At 43.5% G+C, this 18,620-nt stretch overlaps 1 protein-coding gene across 1 annotated transcript in view; it reads left to right on the forward strand.

Annotated features, from left to right (window-relative positions):
- LOC124711420 (putative fatty acyl-CoA reductase CG5065) overlaps positions 1-18,620 on the forward strand; it is a 262,399-nt gene that overhangs the window by 64,886 nt on the left and 178,893 nt on the right. The window contains exon 2 of the mRNA XM_047241483.1: positions 3,938-4,009. The gene's annotated coding sequence lies outside the window, so the exon portion shown is untranslated. The remainder of the gene's footprint in view (positions 1-3,937; positions 4,010-18,620) is intronic.

Consider the following 18,620-nt stretch of genomic DNA (forward strand, 5'->3'; position numbering starts at 1 on the left):
ATGATCACACGCACGGCACAGCGGACACACCAGGAACCGCGGTGTTGGCCGTCGAATGGCGCTAGCTGCGCAGCATTTGTGCACCGCCGCCGTCAGTGTCAGCCAGTTTGCCGTGGCATACGGAGCTCCATCGCAGTCTTTAACACTGGTAGCATGCCGCGACAGCGTGGACGTGAACCGTATGTGCAGTTGACGGACTTTGAGCGAGGGCGTATAGTGGGCATGCGGGAGGCTGGGTGGACGTACCGCCGAATTGCTCAACACGTGGGGCGTGAGGTCTCCACAGTACATCGATGTTGTCGCCAGTGGTCGGCGGAAGGTGCACGTGCCCGTCGACCTGGGACCGGACCGCAGCGACGCACGGATGCACGCCAAGACCGTAGGATCCTACGCAGTGCCGTAGGGGACCGCACCGCCACTTCCCAGCAAATTAGGGACACTGTTGCTCCTGGGGTATCGGCGAGGACCATTCGCAACCGTCTCCATGAAGCTGGGCTACGGTCCCGCACACCGTTAGGCCGTCTTCCGCTCACGCCCCAACATCGTGCAGCCCGCCTCCAGTGGTGTCGCGACAGGCGTGAATGGAGGGACGAATGGAGACGTGTCGTCTTCAGCGATGAGAGTCGCTTCTGCCTTGGTGCCAACGATGGTCGTATGCGTGTTTGGCGCCGTGCAGGTGAGCGCCACAATCAGGACTGCATACGACCGAGGCACACAGGGCCAACACCCGGCATCATGGTGTGGGGAGCGATCTCCTACACTGGCCGTACACCACTGGTGATCGTCGAGGGGACACTGAATAGTGCACGGTACATCCAAACCGTCATCGAACCCATCGTTCTACCATTCCTAGACCGGCAAGGGAACTTGCTGTTCCAACAGGACAATGCACGTCCGCATGTATCCCGTGCCACCCAACGTGCTCTAGAAGGTGTAAGTCAACTACCCTGGCCAGCAAGATCTCCGGATCTGTCCCCCATTGAGCATGTTTGGGACTGGATGAAGCGTCGTCTCACGCGGTCTGCACGTCCAGCACGAACGCTGGTCCAACTGAGGCGCCAGGTGGAAATGGCATGGCAAGCCGTTCCACAGGACTACATCCAGCATCTCTACGATCGTCTCCATGGGAGAATAGCAGCCTGCATTGCTGCGAAAGGTGGATATACACTGTACTAGTGCCGACATTGTGCATGCTCTGTTGCCTGTGTCTATGTGCCTGTGGTTCTGTCAGTGTGATCATGTGATGTATCTGACCCCAGGAATGTGTCAATAAAGTTTCCCCTTCCTGAGACAATGAATTCAGGGTGTTCTTATTTCAATTTCCAGGAGTGTATTTCTTTTACCCTACACTGTCAGACCTTACAACCAAAACGTGCCTGTCCGCACCAGAACCGCCAAAAAACCAAATTGGTCACTTTCCGCGATGTTTGTGTTGCTGAACCGGATACCATTTTCCTTCGAGACGAAAATTTGATCTTGGGAGCTATAACGGAATTCATCTACGAAGAGTCAGTTCGCCCATTCACTATTGATCCAATACATGCACTGCTCACGAAACTGCCATCTCTCCCATCTCCACCCTACTGCGTGCTGCCAAATCCACACATACTATAAAAACGGATGTATGTATGTGTGTGTGAGAGAGAGAGAGAGAGAGTGTGTGTGTGTGTGTGTATGCGTGTTCCTCCTAAGCCACTGGACCAATTTCAACCAAACTTGGTACCCATATACCTTACAGTCAGGTAACAATCGCTGTGGGGGCAAGAACCACCTATCTGTCAAAGTGGTTGGGGGTGAAAATGAAGCGCATCCCGCGGCCTGTGAATTCCCAGAGTTTATTTACCCAGTATTAGGGAGTGAGAGCACTTAGCGACTTGCAACAAACTTTTCAAATAATTTCAAACCTTTACGAAGTTTTCTCTCGTTGACAACCACTACAAAATGATCGAAGGAAAAGGGTTTATTGCTCATTACTTTTCCGCTGTTCATGCAGTAAGCGTACCGCATTAGGCATTACGCTATAAATTATTAGCCCGCATCTCGTGGTCGTGCAGTAGCGATCTCGCTTCCCACGCCCGGGTTCCCGGGTTCGATTCCCGGCGGGGTCAGGGATTTTCTCTGCCTCGTGATGGCTAGGTGTTGTGTGCTGTCCTTAGGTTAGTTAGGTTTAAGTAGTTCTAAGTTCTAGGGGACTGATGACCATAGATGTTAAGTCCCATAGTGCTCAGAGCCATTTTTTATAAATTATTATTTCTTTACTACTAACAGTATTCGCGACACATTTTGCAGACGGTATACATGTATAGCACAGAATGAAAAAGCAAAATTATATCACTGTACGATACGTAGTTCAGGAGATATGACGTCGTAAAAAGTAAGAAGCGTGAAAAACTGCCGCATCGTGCGTGACGTTTGAATTTATTATTTGTGTGCAACGAACTCCATTCGCAATACATGTTGCAAACAGTATCTATATACACCGCTGAATGTACCTACAAGATTATAACATCGTCTGACACATAATACAGGATATATCACGTCATGAACATTAAGCACAAGACCAGACGCTATCGACAGGGGATCTCAAGTTGATTCCGTATTTCTAGATTTCCGGAAAGCTTTTGACACCGTTCCTCACAAGCGACTTCTAATCAAGCTGCGGGCCTATGGGGTATCGTCTCAGTTGTGCGACTGGATTCGTGATTTCCTGTCAGGAAGGTCGCAGTTCCTAGTAATAGACGGCAAATCATCGAGTAAAACTGAAGTGATATCAGGTGTTCCCCAGGGAAGCGTCCTGGGACCTCTGCTGTTCCTGATCTATATAAATGACCTGGGTGACAATCTGAGCAGTTCTCTTAGGTTGTTCGCAGATGATGCTGTAATTTACCATCTAGTAAGGTCATCCGAAGACCAGTATCAGTTGCAAAGCGATTTAGAAAAGATTGATGTATGGTGTGGCAGGTGGCAGTTGACGCTAAATAACCAAAAGTGTGAGGTGATCCACATGAGTTCCAAAATAAATCCGTTGGAATTCGATTACTCGATAAATAGTACAATTCTCAAGGCTGTCAATTCAACTAAGTACCAGGGTATTAAAATTACGAACAACTTCAGTTTGAAAGACCACATAGATAATATTGGGGGGAAGACGAGCCAAAGGTTGCGTTTCATTGGCAGGACACTTAGAAGATGCAACAAGTCAACTAAAGAGACAGCTTACACTACACTCGTTCGTCCTCTGTTAGAATATTGCTGCGCGGTGTGGGATCCTTACCAGGTGGGATTGACGGAGTACATCGAAAGGGTGCAAAAAAGGGCAGCTCGTTTTGTATTATCACGTAATAGGGGAGAGAGTGTGGCAGATATGATACGCGAGTTGGGATGGAAGTCATTAAAGCAAAGACGTTTTTCGTCGCGGCGACATCTATTTACGAAATTTCAGTCACCAACCTTCTCTTCCGAATGCGAAAATATTTTGTTGAGCCCACTGTACATAGGTAGGGATGATCATGAAAATAAAATAAGAGAAATCAAAGCTCGAACAGAAAGGTTTAGGTGTTCGTTTTTCCCGCGCGCTGTTCGGGAGTGGAATGGTAGAGAGATAGTATGATTGTGGTTCGATGAACCCTCTGGCAAGCACTTAAATGTGAATAGCAGAGTAATCATATAGATGTAGATGTAGACGCTCTGTGGTACGGGCGTAGATGCACATATATAAATACGTTGACAACACTGTGTTTCTCTGCCACTAACTAATAAAAGGAAACAGTTTATTTTCTGTTTTCTAATAAATTGATAGAGGTTTCAGAGTAAGTTTAAAATTAAATGTAACAAAAAAGTGACTCACAGTGTTAATTACTAATTGTTGTTCAAACTGCTCATAAATTGATTAGACATGCTACTTTCACATCTGACTCCTGGATTTTTGTTTCTGCAGGACCAGCTGGAGAGCGGCCGCTGACTACAGCACCGGTGCTGGAGGACTCAGCTGCAGACACACGTGTCACAGGTAGGTGGCTCCGGATTTTAAATCATCACAGCCTCGTATGAAGCCGTGATTTGGAGGGTATCATCAGCGTGTAATCAGTAGTCCTGTGCTGAAGGTGACTACAAGAGTGAGCAGTACTGTCGTTCCACCATCATCCGCTCTGATCCTCAAGCGAGCCTCGTATGCAAACATTAACGTCGTTTCAGATTTTTTTATGAAATTTAGAGAACCCAGAGTGACAATGAGCGCTTAAATGTGGTCGGATAAGTGAATACCTAGAGCATAGAAAGCCAATACGGAAATTAACAGGCCTCTTGATACAGCCAAGCATCGTTACATGCAAAAAACGAAACTCCGCCCGAACAGATCATGAAGGCCCAACGGTGCCGACCTGCCGCCGTGTAATCCTAAGCAGAGAGGTGTCACTGGATGCGAAGATGGAGATGCATGGGGTCAGTCCACCGCTCTCGCGGCCGTATGTGAATTTACGAGCCCGTCGTTACATGCAAGGGGAAGCGCATTTCATTGATGAAAAAATAGGTTCCATTTCCATACAAGGCTGGGCCCCACATGTATAGTTTATGATATGATATTGCTATAAAATGTTGTTCTTTATTACGTCTGAGTACTGTGAGGTCGTTAGCCAAATAGTCATGAAACAATTAAGTTATAATTCTAGGGGAAACTGACACAGCTCTCCCTACTTAATAAATAGATTTATAAGCAAACAAGACGAGTGAGTGCAATGCTCGTTACCTTCACTAAATAACAGGAGAAAGGCCGACAGGTTTGGTGACTGTGTATAACCGTAACTCCGTCACAGTGAGAAAAGCAAGCTTACGTGTCCAACAGGTCATATTTATTAACAGTAGGTCTAGCAGGTGAAATAGACAGCCAAACAGTTGCAATAAATGGTGGTTTTTAATTAACCTTTACCGTTGTTTCAACAGGTTTTAACCCGTCTTCCTCAGAAGGACAGCCCGCCATTTGGCCGAGCGGTTCTAGGCGCTTCATTCTGGAACCGCGCGACCACTACGGTCGCAGGTTCGAATCCTGCCTCGGGCGTGGATGTGTGTGGTGTCCTTAGGTTAGTTAGGTTTAAGTAGTTCTAAGTTCTAGGGGACTGATGACCTCAGATGTTAAGTCCCATAGTGCTCAGAGCCATTTGAACCATTTGAACTCAGAAGGACAAGAAAATTGCATACAATGCAATGGTTGGCTGTCTGTTTCACTTGCTATTCTGTAACCGTTACTGAAGTGCACCCATGTTCAAAATATCAGTGGGTCTCGTAGTTGTAGGACAATTTAAATGATCTTGTAATTTAAATCAAGTCTGAGCATAATGAATATTTATTTGTTATAATAATTGGACAGTATAGACAAGTAGTTAACAGAGAGCAAAGTTTTCCAAAAGTTTGTCTCGAATTCACACAAAAATGACGCTAACACTGTGAAGAGGCATCAACTCATATAGAACACTGCATGGAAAAAGCGCAACAAGTTATCCTTATCTGGACAGCTTGCGAGTCCATCGCTAATGAGACAGAAAGCATAAATTATAATCAAATGGGCAACTCAAGTTTCGTGCCAAAACAAGTAAGTAGCGAGATGCTCGGAGGACGGATCTTGCTAGTTATATTTCCGCAATATTTGCATAACGTGCGCCCCTCAGTAACAGATGGCGACTAGCAGACCAGTCGACGGTGTCGAGAACACGAATGCCACGTAACTTACTGCTCCTTCCTCAACTCTCTACTTTCAAAAAACTCTACATGGAGGGGACGACTCAATGCTGTTGCCAATGTGAAAGACGAGAGTATTGCTTTTTTAAAAAAAAAAAAACCAGGGAAACACAGAAAAACCTTCCTCTCTATTGCATACAAAACGCACATTAATAAACACGAGATTCGTACCGGCCTAGAGCAACGTCTCCTTAATTCGTGGACCTCTTAGGGCCAAGAATGGTGGTCGGGTGACTCATTTCGATTGGGTGACCAAAATTTTGGAGTGAACACACTGTCTGTCTCACACTGACCTGGTAGTAACGCTGTGACTCGACGTTCGATGTTTGTGCAGGAATGCCATAAACGTCGAACTCAATCATTGTCTGGGGATGGCAGTGACGGCACAGCATCCCCAGCCCTCGGCTAGGCCAAAAGCACAAAGCAAGCTGCAGCCTCGCTCCCGCGAAAACTGCCCATCTCCCTGGGAGGCTCTCCTCTCCTAATGAAGTTCACTGTCTGTCTTCTCCAGAGAACAGGACTCTGAGACCACACCAGGAATGCGCCTTCCCTGTGCCAAATATGCAAAGCCTTCCTCCCAGGCCCAAATGTGACAAAATTAAACAACATCACTCGGCCATATTTGACAGTAATATCTCAAGTTTTATAGCCCTCTTAATGAATTCTGAGTTAACGTGTGATACAAGTATATACAGTCTGTAGTTTTTCCCTCTAAAGATGGGGAATGTCTTACGCTGCTACACTGCAGAAATTACGCATTTTAGTCATTCCAGCTACTTTTTGGACTGCCGTTTTTCGTACCTGTAGAGATGCAAGATTTGTTTGAAGACTTCCTAGTTTTACATTTAATTCTGAGAAAATTACTGTCAAATATGAATATTGTTATATTCACCAAATACTCCTGGTGTCAAACGTAAGTGTGGTAGGAGGAGTAGTTGCTGTTATTGAAGTGGCTCGTTTTCACCCAGCAAGTATAGAGCCTCGTCACAAGGTGAAACAGGTTTAGGCAAACCCCGGCCAAATAATGACATCATATGCTAGGAACGCTTTACAATCCTTTATTAAATAAAGTTATACATTAGGTAAATGGGGTGTGAGGATGATGTATGGCAATGTAGTTAAACGTTAACTTGCACTGATCTGTTATTGACCACTGGTCTAATCCTGAATACAGTGAACGATGACTAATATAACCAGTAGAATATCTAGTTTAACCCTTCTGAGCGCCAATTGCAGATAGGTCCTGAGGCACGAAGTTGATACTGTGGAACTAACCATTGACACTGAGAGAACCTGTACATCTGCTTACATCCGCATTTGGCGGATTGATGTCCACGTGGGAACTATTTGTGTGACATTATGCGGAAGTATGAAGAAGTCCGTGTTGTGTGCAGGCCCACATGCAGGGGGAAGGGTGGGCGGGGCAGGGGTCGGTACTCCCACACCGTTCTAGGCGCTTCAGTCCGGAACCGCGCGACTGCTACGGTCGCAGGTTCGAATCCTTCCTCGGGCATGGATGTGTGTGATGTCCTTAGGTTAGTTAAGTTTAAGTAGTTCTAAGTTCTAGGCGACTGATGACCTCAGAAGTTAAGTCCCATAGTGCTTAGAGCCATTTGAACCATTTTTTGAATTCCCACACCCCATCCCCGAAATGTTTGGGCTTATACTAGATACAATGGAAATTTTCTACTACCTAAATGCTTTCTGAATATTAGTCATTCTTGATTGTGACTGAAAGTCAAGTGAAAAGAGTTTCAGGTGTAAGGAAATTGATGAAAAACAGCAGAGGAAGATTCACAAAACTATATGAGGCTTCAACTCTCCTAAGGCAGAGTAAGTGGTGAACAGTTTCATAACATTACTAAATCTGTATTTGCTTAACACCCAAGGACGGGTCTGAGCTAATAAGCTTCTTTTGTCTCCATCTCAGCGCCATATTTAACCATACAAGGAAAAACTTAGGTGCAGCGTGGCTGCATCTGGGCAATTTCGGAACAGAACATATCCCCTCGATGACCTGACTTTACTTTGTAACGTTCTGTTAGTTTCCTTGAATTTCTCGAGGTATTTGTTTTTCTACTGCGTACAATACTTGAGGAACACTGCAGTAAATTAAACATTTATCCAGTAGTTTCGAGAAAATGTAAGCTATTAGCGCGTATATGAAAACAGAAAATCAACTCTTATCCGCCTGTCTGATTTGTCAAAAGGCTTAAGCGAATCCGTATTTATATTATAATATAAAAAGTCACACTAGGTAAAATTAGCTTTGCCCCCTCCCCTCCCCCAGAAAAATAATTCTGTGTGCGAACCTGGTTGTGTGCATCATGTGTGGTGTTTTACCACAACTACGTCGTGTTTTTCTGGAGGCTGGCTCCGTTGTGTGGCGCCCTCTCTATGTATGACTGTGTCTCGTCTCTTCTGGAGGACACAGCAGATGCAAGCACATTAAGATGTATGTTGAATTTAGAGCTGGCTCTATGCTCTTTGTAATTCACCTTAGTCAACGACATTTAAGGTTTGTTTAAAATGTCCCAGTCCTCTGTCATTAATCAACATCATTATTTTCTTCAAGTGTATTTAGACTATTGTGTTTAAGCTCGTCTTAGAGACTTGCAGACAGAGGTGATGTAGTATTAATAAGTAGCTCCAAACATAACTAATCAGTATGACGTAAAGTAATAAAAAGTAGCTGAGGAAACAGAATTACATATTAAGTAAAGATATAATAACTGGTCATAAGTAAGAGAATCTTAAGGTAAGTGTTGCACTTTTGGCTCTAGATGGATTCACTTTCGATATAGTTGACCGCTTCAAGTATGAATACTTATGGAGTCTTTTTAGTAACAACAATAGAACGGATATAGAAAGAGATGCCCTTCTAGCAACAGCGAACGAAACACATTTTAGTTTCATGAAAATTCTAAAGAAAAGATCACGTAGTACTATCAACAAAATCCGTTTCTATTAGTTGACTATTATACCGGCAACACTATACGGATGCGAAGCATAAATACTTAGAAAGCAAAGGTGAAGAAAAACTGTTAATACGCGAAACAAAAATACTAAGTAAAATTTTAGGAACTGTATATGACGAACATAACATCTAATACGGGATGAGAAAAAAATGGAGAAGTAGGAGAGCTGTAGAAACACCGTAACATTGTCGATGAGCTAAAGAAGAGAAGAGTGAACTGAGTTGATCATTTTGCAAGCATGACGGAGAATAAACTACCTAGAACAGCATTGTGCGGGACAGTAGACTGAACGAGAAGTGGCGAGATAACATCCGAGAGGGCACAGCTAGGATGAACATCAACAACCAGTTGTCAAACAGAGCACTCGACAGAAAGAAATGGAAGATACTCGCAGGGCAGCTCCTTGCCACATGTAAAGTACAATAAGTTACGTAATGTGACTAACTGTGCGACATGACGCAGCCAAACTTGGAACAGCGAGATTCTTTCATTAGTGAAAGACGGTCTTCGTTCATTTTCATCAATTTCGTTTTCCTTTATACAAATTCCATGTCGATATTTGAAACTAAAAAGAGCAATCTGTTCTTTGTACTTTTCAAGATTTTAAAGATTACGCACTTTTATCAAGATAACGCAGTAGGATGTTTCGTTTTAGTGAACGATCGTCCTGAAAGTATCCTATTTTCTTTTATTCATCCTTTGGTTATTTAATCTAAGTTGAGAATAGTTTCTCTGACAGATTTATTGGTAATTTCAAAGAAGTGCCGCGTATCTAACGCGCGGGTCCTGAACTATAGATATCGAACGACGAAATACATCAAATGCACGGCTATCGTGGCGTGAGATATGGGAAGTGTGTAGTGCGGTGCTAAGGAAATACCGTGAAACGTTCAGCGTTGTGAATAGGAATGAGTATAGTCTCGAGTCTCGATACTCTCACCTGTCGAAACTTAAATTCTATATTGTGTTGAGTGCAGTCTTGTTTGGATTTCTGTTGCGAATACGGATTGCTGCCAAATGACGATTTCAGAAATTGTGTGAAATGTCATGGAGACAGCTGTGTGAAACTTCGTAAGAAAAGCGCCGATGCTGATTTCCCATTTCAATTATAAATGTGCGGCGTGTCGGAAAAGGACATCGATAACGAAAATCACATCGTTCGATAATTTTAAGTTGATTATCTAAAATAGAATTATTCTATTCTCGTGTTGGGTGAGAGACTACAGCTACAAGCGAGCGTTTCCGAAACTGAGTTATCGACAAACATCGTTTGTGAGTACTACAGATTCTTTCGAGAAGTCTGCTACATGATGATCATGAATTACAGTGTTCCTATTGGTGTACAAAACAAGAGAGTTGGAATCGGATGATCACATACAGCCACTCAGAAATACAAGAAAGAAAGACAATTAAAAATGAGATTGAAAATATATGAATCGTCGGAGAGGCTGAAAGGGGGTCACGGTAGTGCTTCATAGTTAGAGTACATTAGACGGGCAAGAAAACATTATTGTCTCTCACAAAGCACTTCATTTTACGAGGGACCAAAGCTACAACAGACGGCTTTACGCCCTACAGCACCTTGAAGGAATAAGAATCCCAATACGAATTTGTAAATCATTGTGTGCAATTTGTCTCTTCAGACGATCCATCCGTCCACACATTGAATATAGAGCGCTTGTGCAAATCTGTCAAATTGTCGAGTAAAAGAGAGAGCTGACCGAAAGACAGGGACCAACTATATCTATTCCCGCACTTGTATTTCCACAATCTGCGGCTGCGTCGGAAAATTGAACCTCCTGAGACTCTCGCAATATTCCTCAGAGACATATTTAGAGTACAGCACGGTTACGGAGCACAAGGACTGCTTCCGGCGGCGTATACAACCCGCGGTATAGTCATTGAAAAACACGTGGCTGACAAATAAAGTAAGTGAAATTACTAGTTTCCTTTGTAATTAACGTTCGTCTTTTGTCGTCGCTCTAGTCACCAAAATAAACAATATCCATATTTGCCGCCACGAGAGTCTCGCTGTCGATACATATCGTTCGGACCCGTGCGTTCGATAGGCAACACGTCTTGGAAATTGCCGTTTTATTTGTCCAGAAGACATGCTCAGGGGGACTGCCCAGTAACTATGCGAAGAGAATTCGGCACTTGCAAGTTTCCGAGCGCCAGTAGAAAGTGAGCTGAGTCAGGCTGCGGCCTCGATACGGCTGGAGGCTGGAGCCGGTTGCAGCGGTCACGACCACGCTGGAGCCTCCGGTTCTCCAGCAGCTTAGGCTACGTCACGGTCAGGGTCTGCTCGCCACGCCAGCCGAGGAGACTGGACAAAGGACACAAGTCGTCCAGTGCCACAAACTCCGCTGCGCTTAGCTTTCATGGACAAATGTAGGTCTTATCGTTAGGTGAGTTACTATGTTACGCTAAATATAAATGCCGTATGACATTGTTGGCTGGGATATCCCACGGGACATGTTGCCGGTCGGAAAATGTGTTCTTCCTCCGCACTTATTGGTCCCTTTCCTTGAAGACATGTTCGCACATATCCTGTCGTGTAGTATGTGCATTTCTAGAGCGTAGATAAAACTGTAATGGATTTGTGTGTAGTATAGTGTTATATATGAGTTGTGTGATGATGATTAGAGAACGGAGAGAGTGTAACCTAGTGCCGGAAAATAGCATACTCCTTTCAAACAGCACCAAGGGGGCGCCGAAGATAATTCAACAGTGTCACATGCCCTCACTTAATGAGGGACAGCGGAGAGGTTCGGAATTTAATCCAGGACGTTGGCGCAAAGATTGGCGATCAGGAACTTTACAGCACCACCTTTCCTCTCCTTGCCGGTTAATACTTGTAGCGAAATTTTCATCCACCGCCAGGATACGAACCAGCTTACCTCCAAGTCGAGCGCCACCACATAGGCGTGCGTTAGGGAACTTTTGTATTTGTGATAATTACAATTAGTAAACAGGTAAATACCACCGTAAATTGAATACAAGGTCATGCAAATACACGTGTTTCTCATAACATTACATTTCAAACTTTAGGAAATGACATGACCTGTGTTCAAAAATATGTATGTATGAAATGGATGAGCGTAATCGATCAACCGATTAAGCCGTCGGCACACGGACCGTGCTGTCGAACGTCAACGTTGAGCGTGCCGACTTCAACGTGCTGCTGAACGCTCAGGAACGATGTGAATTGTGCATACGGTACGTGGGCCCCAACGTGTTATAGGCGACCACAACGCACTCCAGCGGCAATTGCGGTATGTTTCTAGCTCGTAAATCACACTGTTTACTTAAAGGGGTGCGCGTAAAATTCCCGCATTAACTCTATCAAAACGCACATTTCCTCCATTACCCATAGGCCAGTCGCGTTGTTCTATATGTAATATACACAAATAAAAACTTCAATATCCATGTAAATGTTTTAAGACGAAAAGGAAAGTACCATGTCTAATAAGTAAGAACACAGACTCATAAAATTTCTATTACAAACAGTGTGATACAAATTAGCAATAGTTCTCCACATAAGATAAGCATTATTTCAGCATTCCCACATTTTAGCAAAACCCTAAGGTGAATCTTACTTGATCGCTGTTCGTACCCAGGAGCAGAATTTTTACAACATGTGAATTACAAGACGTAAAAGAAAAAGGAGCAAAATATCGTTATACAAGTAGCGCAAGCTGTCCTGTAGATTAAGCCAATAGAACAAACTCACTCCTCAAAAGAAGGTGCACTTATATTTACATCACATCAAACACTATAGTATAAACTTATATTAAACTAATAATAATGCGTCAGAACCAAAGTCATTTCTTGCAGCTAGGTAGAAGTTGGTAATGCTACTCACTACGCTTCACTGACAACACAGAATCCTCCATGTGTCGTTGCATTCAAATGGCATACTCTCATAACGCGCAAGTTACAATAATACTTTTGCCACGAATAAGATGTTTCTCGTTATGTTTTTTGCAACGAAACACACAGTTAACAACGGGTTTTCGAGTAATTCTCAATTTGCTGGTGCTCATAAACGGCATATCTACGTATAGGCTTGAAATGAATGCCAATATGGCGCATCACAAGTCTGTGCTGAAGGGAGATGATGTGCATGTGACGTATGTGGCGTTATGCCATCTCATTGGTCAACGCTCAGCCGCCCGCTCAGAATATCTGACCTGCTAGATATTGCCCTGCACGTTCGGGAAGACTCCCGAACGTGCTATTCCACGCTATGACGTCAGAAACTCGGCACGCTCAACGCTCAACGCTCGAATGCACGGTCAGTGTGCCGACGGCTTTAGGAAGGTCTTTTTTATGTATGTAGACCGAAGCATCTAGTGAAAAGTTTGTACCAAGGCCGCGAATAGAACCTTGGTCTCCTGCTTGCTAGGCAGGTGCGTCACCCACTAATCCACGTTGGTACAGTGGTTTTCAAAAGTCCACAGATTATCCTGGCACGCGATTCCCGGCCTTGGTACAAATTCTCACTCGCTGCTTCAGTCTATGTACAGTACATAAAATCGTATCTGAAACCCGAGGCCTAACTACGATTTCTCCCCCTTCCTGAACTGCCCCTTCCTAATTTTTTTTAACATTTTATTTTTATTTTCTCCATTCAGCTCCAAAAATCGCGATATAATTTTAATACAAGTTGTTTCTGTTACAGAGAAACATTGCAAACAGTTGAAATAAAATAAACCACATCGGCAAGAAATAAAAGTTAAGTATATTTACTTAATACGTCCGTCTTCCATCACCCGGGAGAACTCAAAACAACCAAAAACATATAAGAGAATGGAAACTGCTGCAGTTATATTGCTTAGAAGACGACCACACGGTCGAAGAAAACCAGAATAATGTTGTAAACAAATTCTGCACGCCGTCCCACGTGTGCTTCCCATCTGCGGACAGCGTTGATAGGTAACAAGTCGATAATCACTTCGTCTCGTGTCAAGATCCACGACGGAGGTCGTCCCCTACCCGGTGCTCCCCAACTGTGATGGCGGGGGCGGCAGCGGAGGGGGAGGGGGATGGGGGGAGGGGAGTTACGAAGACACTGCGCATATAATTTGCGAAGAGTTGTTGATAGCGACGTCGCCTTCAGAGACGTGTGCCAGGCTACGCATCACGTCCAACATAACAGTCTGTCAACCGGTGAAGAAAAATTGCTAGATACAGAACACAATGAATTTTTTTCAAAGAAAACGCCAGGTGATTGCTAAATCAAATGCTCCAGAAATCCAGAAGATGATGAATTCTGTCATACAAAAGGAGACGATGTAGTACGCCATATGGAATTTGGAACGCCGTGGTTGGATTCTGCTTAATGAAGTCACTACGAGGCCTTGTGCAAAGTGGGTTAATACAGCTTGCTTCCAAGCTAACGTCCTGACACACAGCTTGCAAACTAACTAGGTGGTAAGATATGAAAGACAAAAATATGCGAAGAACATACGCCAAAAAACAAGGACTAAACGAACAAAGACGTACAGGCATAGCATATCAAAATCTCAGTGAATACACAGTGTGTCGGAGCTAGAAGTGCACACACACAAATCCATATAACGAAAGAACTCCACATTTTAGTATGGTTAAAAAGGCAGTCGATAGAGACACATTCCAGGATGTGATCCCCTCCATTTCAGGAACAGCGCTAAGTCGCATGTCACCTGTGCACCGATGAAATGGCACACCTATCTTGACATGTTGGCGAACTACGTACTTCCACAGATGCCTAATGCCTTCCGACGTCATTTTGCAACAGGATGGTGCCCCCCGCTCTCCAGTATCATGGGAAGGCACCACATTTCTCCATCAGACGTTTCCTGAGCGTTGAACCGGAATGCGGGGTCCCACTGCCTCGCCGCCTCCGTCTCCTAATCTGGCCCGCTGGATTTCAGTGCATGGGGATTTATAAAGGGCACTGTTTACAGAACGAGAGTTCCAGATCTCGTAGATTTGAGGCAACGGACCTATGACGCACCAAAGGACATAATACATGTCTCGCTTATGAACATGTGACGAGAATAGAGAATCTTTCAAACTGAACCAACGTGCATGAAAAAGTCTGCGCTCTTGTTAGACAAATAAACTTATAAACCCTAACAGATACTCAAATACCATCAAATGTACCTCTAGCCCGGACATGCTGTATTTAAATTATCGGTGACATCACAATACTCTCTAAGAACTGAACTTCGAGAATTTTCTGTTAACCAGAGGAAAAAGTTACTTCTGGAAGCCACTTAGTAATAACTCAGGCCGAAACGTAATTTTGAATTGTCAAATAACATTAATTTTGAAACTATACCAGGCTGTCACAAAAAAGAAATAAAACTCAGCTAAAATTAAAGAACTGAACAGATTAAGTGAAAAATTTCACTACTTAAAATCAATAATGTTCTGGCTCACTATACGAAAGTATCTTTTTAATATTATCCACAGTCATTGTCCACGGCTGAGATGCATATACGTAAGTACAAAAACAGTCTCATTCACTATAGCGTTTATGTGCTGCGACATTTAGGATCCTACTCCCGTAACTTTAGAAGCAGGTATTTATGATTTGCTTTCAGTATTTTTGTTACATTGTTACCTCCGCAAGCATGAAACAACATATACAATAAAACAGCAGTTAACTATATGAACGAATAAACGAAAATAGTACGTTAAAAACTCACGACTGCAACATGCAGTGTCAGTGCCTGCATTGTTTGCATATCATATCCAAAAGTAACTGTAAGACAGGCCACAAAAGACAAATGCACAATCCTGTGTTTATGTTTACACACAATAAAATGCACCTGAAAATTCTCTGTGTCAAAAGGCACCTAAAAAGCCATCCTACTTAACGTTCTATAAACAGAATTTAAAGCATACGCCCCTGATTTCTAATGAAACTAACCAAATTAAAAAAATTTCACCGCGGCACTAGTAGGGGAAGGGTGGTAAGCCGATAGTTCCGACCGCCTTTCGCTCCCGTCAAGAATCCCCGGCACTCATTCTGATAGCACGCTGAGGGGACCTGGGGCCGTCCTGGAGTGACAGGAACGAGGAAAAGTTCCCGAGGAGGAAGGGGAGGATATTAGTGTTTAACGCCCCGCCAACAACGAGGTCTTTAGAGACGGAGCACAAGCTCGGATTAGGGAAGGAAGGAGAAAGAAGTCGGCCGCGCCCTTTCGAAGGAACCCCCCTTGCAATTGCCGTAATTGTCTTAGGGAAATCATGGGAAACTTAAATCGGGATGGCTGACGCGAGTTTGAACCGTCGTCCTCCCGAATGCGAGTCCAGTGTGCTAACCATTGTGCTATGCAGCTCGGTAAATGGGATGGAACCGGCGCCCTTCAGCGGGGGAGTCTAACGCGCTACCCGTAGACTACGAAGTCACATTTCAGCGTCAGCAACTTCTTAGAATTGCATTGTTTCGCATGTTGTGAGATGTTGTAGGGGGCCTCTATAAAATTAACTATATATTATTTTAATGGAATCCCGAAGTAAATTTTAATTGCAATGTCTATATAAGTAATGAAAATGAATAGATCGCAACTTTCATTTACAATTTTTTTTTGCTGAATCGAGCTTATCCTGAAACAGTATTTCATATAGTCTAAGAGTTCAATCGGTGCGCCTTTCTTGTACTATCCTTCTCCTCCTTTTCCTGTCTTTTACGATCAATTTGAAGTGCGACCAGTTGCCAGTAGGTACGATAAAATTACCTTAACTGGCATATTCTTGATCTTTCCCCCTGGAATATTTATATCGCCAGTCCTCGATGCCTAAGCTGATCAACACACTTTCCAAGAAGCAATCACAAATAGGTTTCACCTTGACCGACAGCTGGACAGACATTAAACGGCTCATAAATATACGCCAGTGCATAAAATACTTGTTAAGTGCCTTTGAAAACCTGTAGTGAAAACTAAGTAAAAAACTCATGTCAGAAATTGCACCGCTTCGGTGATACTGCAGTGTACATTGCATCATAACACAGGGCGGTCTAAGGCGCTACAGTCATGGACTGTGCGGCTGGTCCCGGCGGAGGTTCGAGTCCTCCCTCAGGCATGGGTCTGTGTGTTTGTCCTTAGGATAATTTAGGTTAAGTAGTGTGTAAGCTTAGGGACTGATGACCATAGCAGTTAAGTCCCATAAGATTTCACATACATTTGAACATTTTTGAACACAGGGCGGTTAAAAATAAACTCAGCTACTTGAGCCAGTGCAGGTGGAAACCTACTTACCATATAGGAATGATGTTCAGGATGTGTGCTGCAAGATTTGCGTTGTTAGTGTTGTTGTTGTTGTTGTGGTCTTCAGTCCTGAGACTGGTTTGATGCAGCTCTCCATGCTACTCTATCCTGTGCAAGCTTTTTCATCTCCCACTACCTACTGCAACCTACATCCTTCTGAATCTGCTTAGTGTATTCATCTCTTGGTCTCCCTCTACGATTTTTACCCTCCACGCTGCCCTCCAATACTAAATTGGTGATCCCTTGATGCCTCAGAACATGTCCTACCAACCGATCCCTTCTTCTGGTCAAGTTGTGCCACAAACTTCTCTTCTCCCCAATCCTATTCAATACTTCCTCATTAGTTATGTGATCTACCCATCTAATCTTCAGCATTCTTCTGTAGCACCACATTTCGAAAGCTTCTATTCTCTTCTTGTCCAAACTATTTATCGTCCATGTTTCACTTCCATACATGGCTACACTCCATACGAATACTTTCAGAAATGACTTCCTGACACTTAAATCAATACTGGATGTTAACAAATTTCTCTTTTTCAGAAACGCTTTCCTTGCCATTGCCAGCCTACATTTTATATCCTCTCTACTTCGACCATCATCAGTTATTTTGCTCCCCAAATAGCAAAACTCCTTTACTACTTTAAGTACCTCATTTCCTAATCTAATTCCCTCAGCATCACCCGACTTAATTAGACTACATTCCATTATCCTTGTTTTGCTTTTGTTGATGTTCATCTTATATCCTCCTTTCAAGACACTGTCCATTCCATTCAACTGCTCTTGCAAGTCCTTTGCTGTCTCTGACAGAATTACAATGTCATCGGCGAACCTCAAAGTTTTTATTTCTTCTCCATGAATTTTAATACCTACTCCGAATTTTTCTTTTGTTTCCTTTACTGCTTGCTCAATATACAGATTGAACAACATCGGGGAGAGGCTACAACCCTGTCTTACTCCCTTCCCAACCACTGCTTCCCTTTCATGTCCCTCGACTCTTATAACTGCCATCTGGTTTCTGTACAAATTGTAAATAGCCTTTCGCTCCCTGTATTTTACCCCTGCCACCTTTAGAATTTGAAAGAGAGTATTCCAGTCAACATTGTCAAAAGCTTTCTCTAAGTCTACAAATGCTAGAAACGTAGGTTTGCCTTTCCTTAATCTTTCTTCTAAGATAAGTCGTAAGGTCAGTATTGCCTCACGTGTTCCAGTGTTTCTACGGAATCCAAACTGATCTTCCCCGAGGTTGGCTTCTACTAGTTTTTCCATTCGTCTGTAAAGAATTCGTGTTAGTATTTTGCAGCTGTGACTTATTAAGCTGATAGTTCGGTAATTTTCACATCTGTCAACACCTGCTTTCTTTGGGATTGGAATTATTATATTCTTCTTGAAGTCTGAGGGTATTTCGCCTGCTTCATACATCTTGCTCACCAGATGGTAGAGTTTTGTCAGGACTGGCTCTCCCACGGCCGTCAGTAGTTCCAATGGAATATTGTCTACTCCGGGGGCCTTGTTTCGACTCAGGTCTTTCAGTGCTCTGTCAAACTCTTCACGCAGTATCATATCTCCCATTTCATCTTCATCTACATCCTCTTCCATTTCCATAATATTGTCCTCAAGTACATCGCCCTTGTATAGACCCTCTATATAC

The sequence above is a fragment of the Schistocerca piceifrons genome, chromosome 8 (assembly GCF_021461385.2).
Source record: "Schistocerca piceifrons isolate TAMUIC-IGC-003096 chromosome 8, iqSchPice1.1, whole genome shotgun sequence".
Classification (NCBI taxonomy): Eukaryota; Metazoa; Arthropoda; class Insecta; order Orthoptera; family Acrididae; genus Schistocerca; species Schistocerca piceifrons.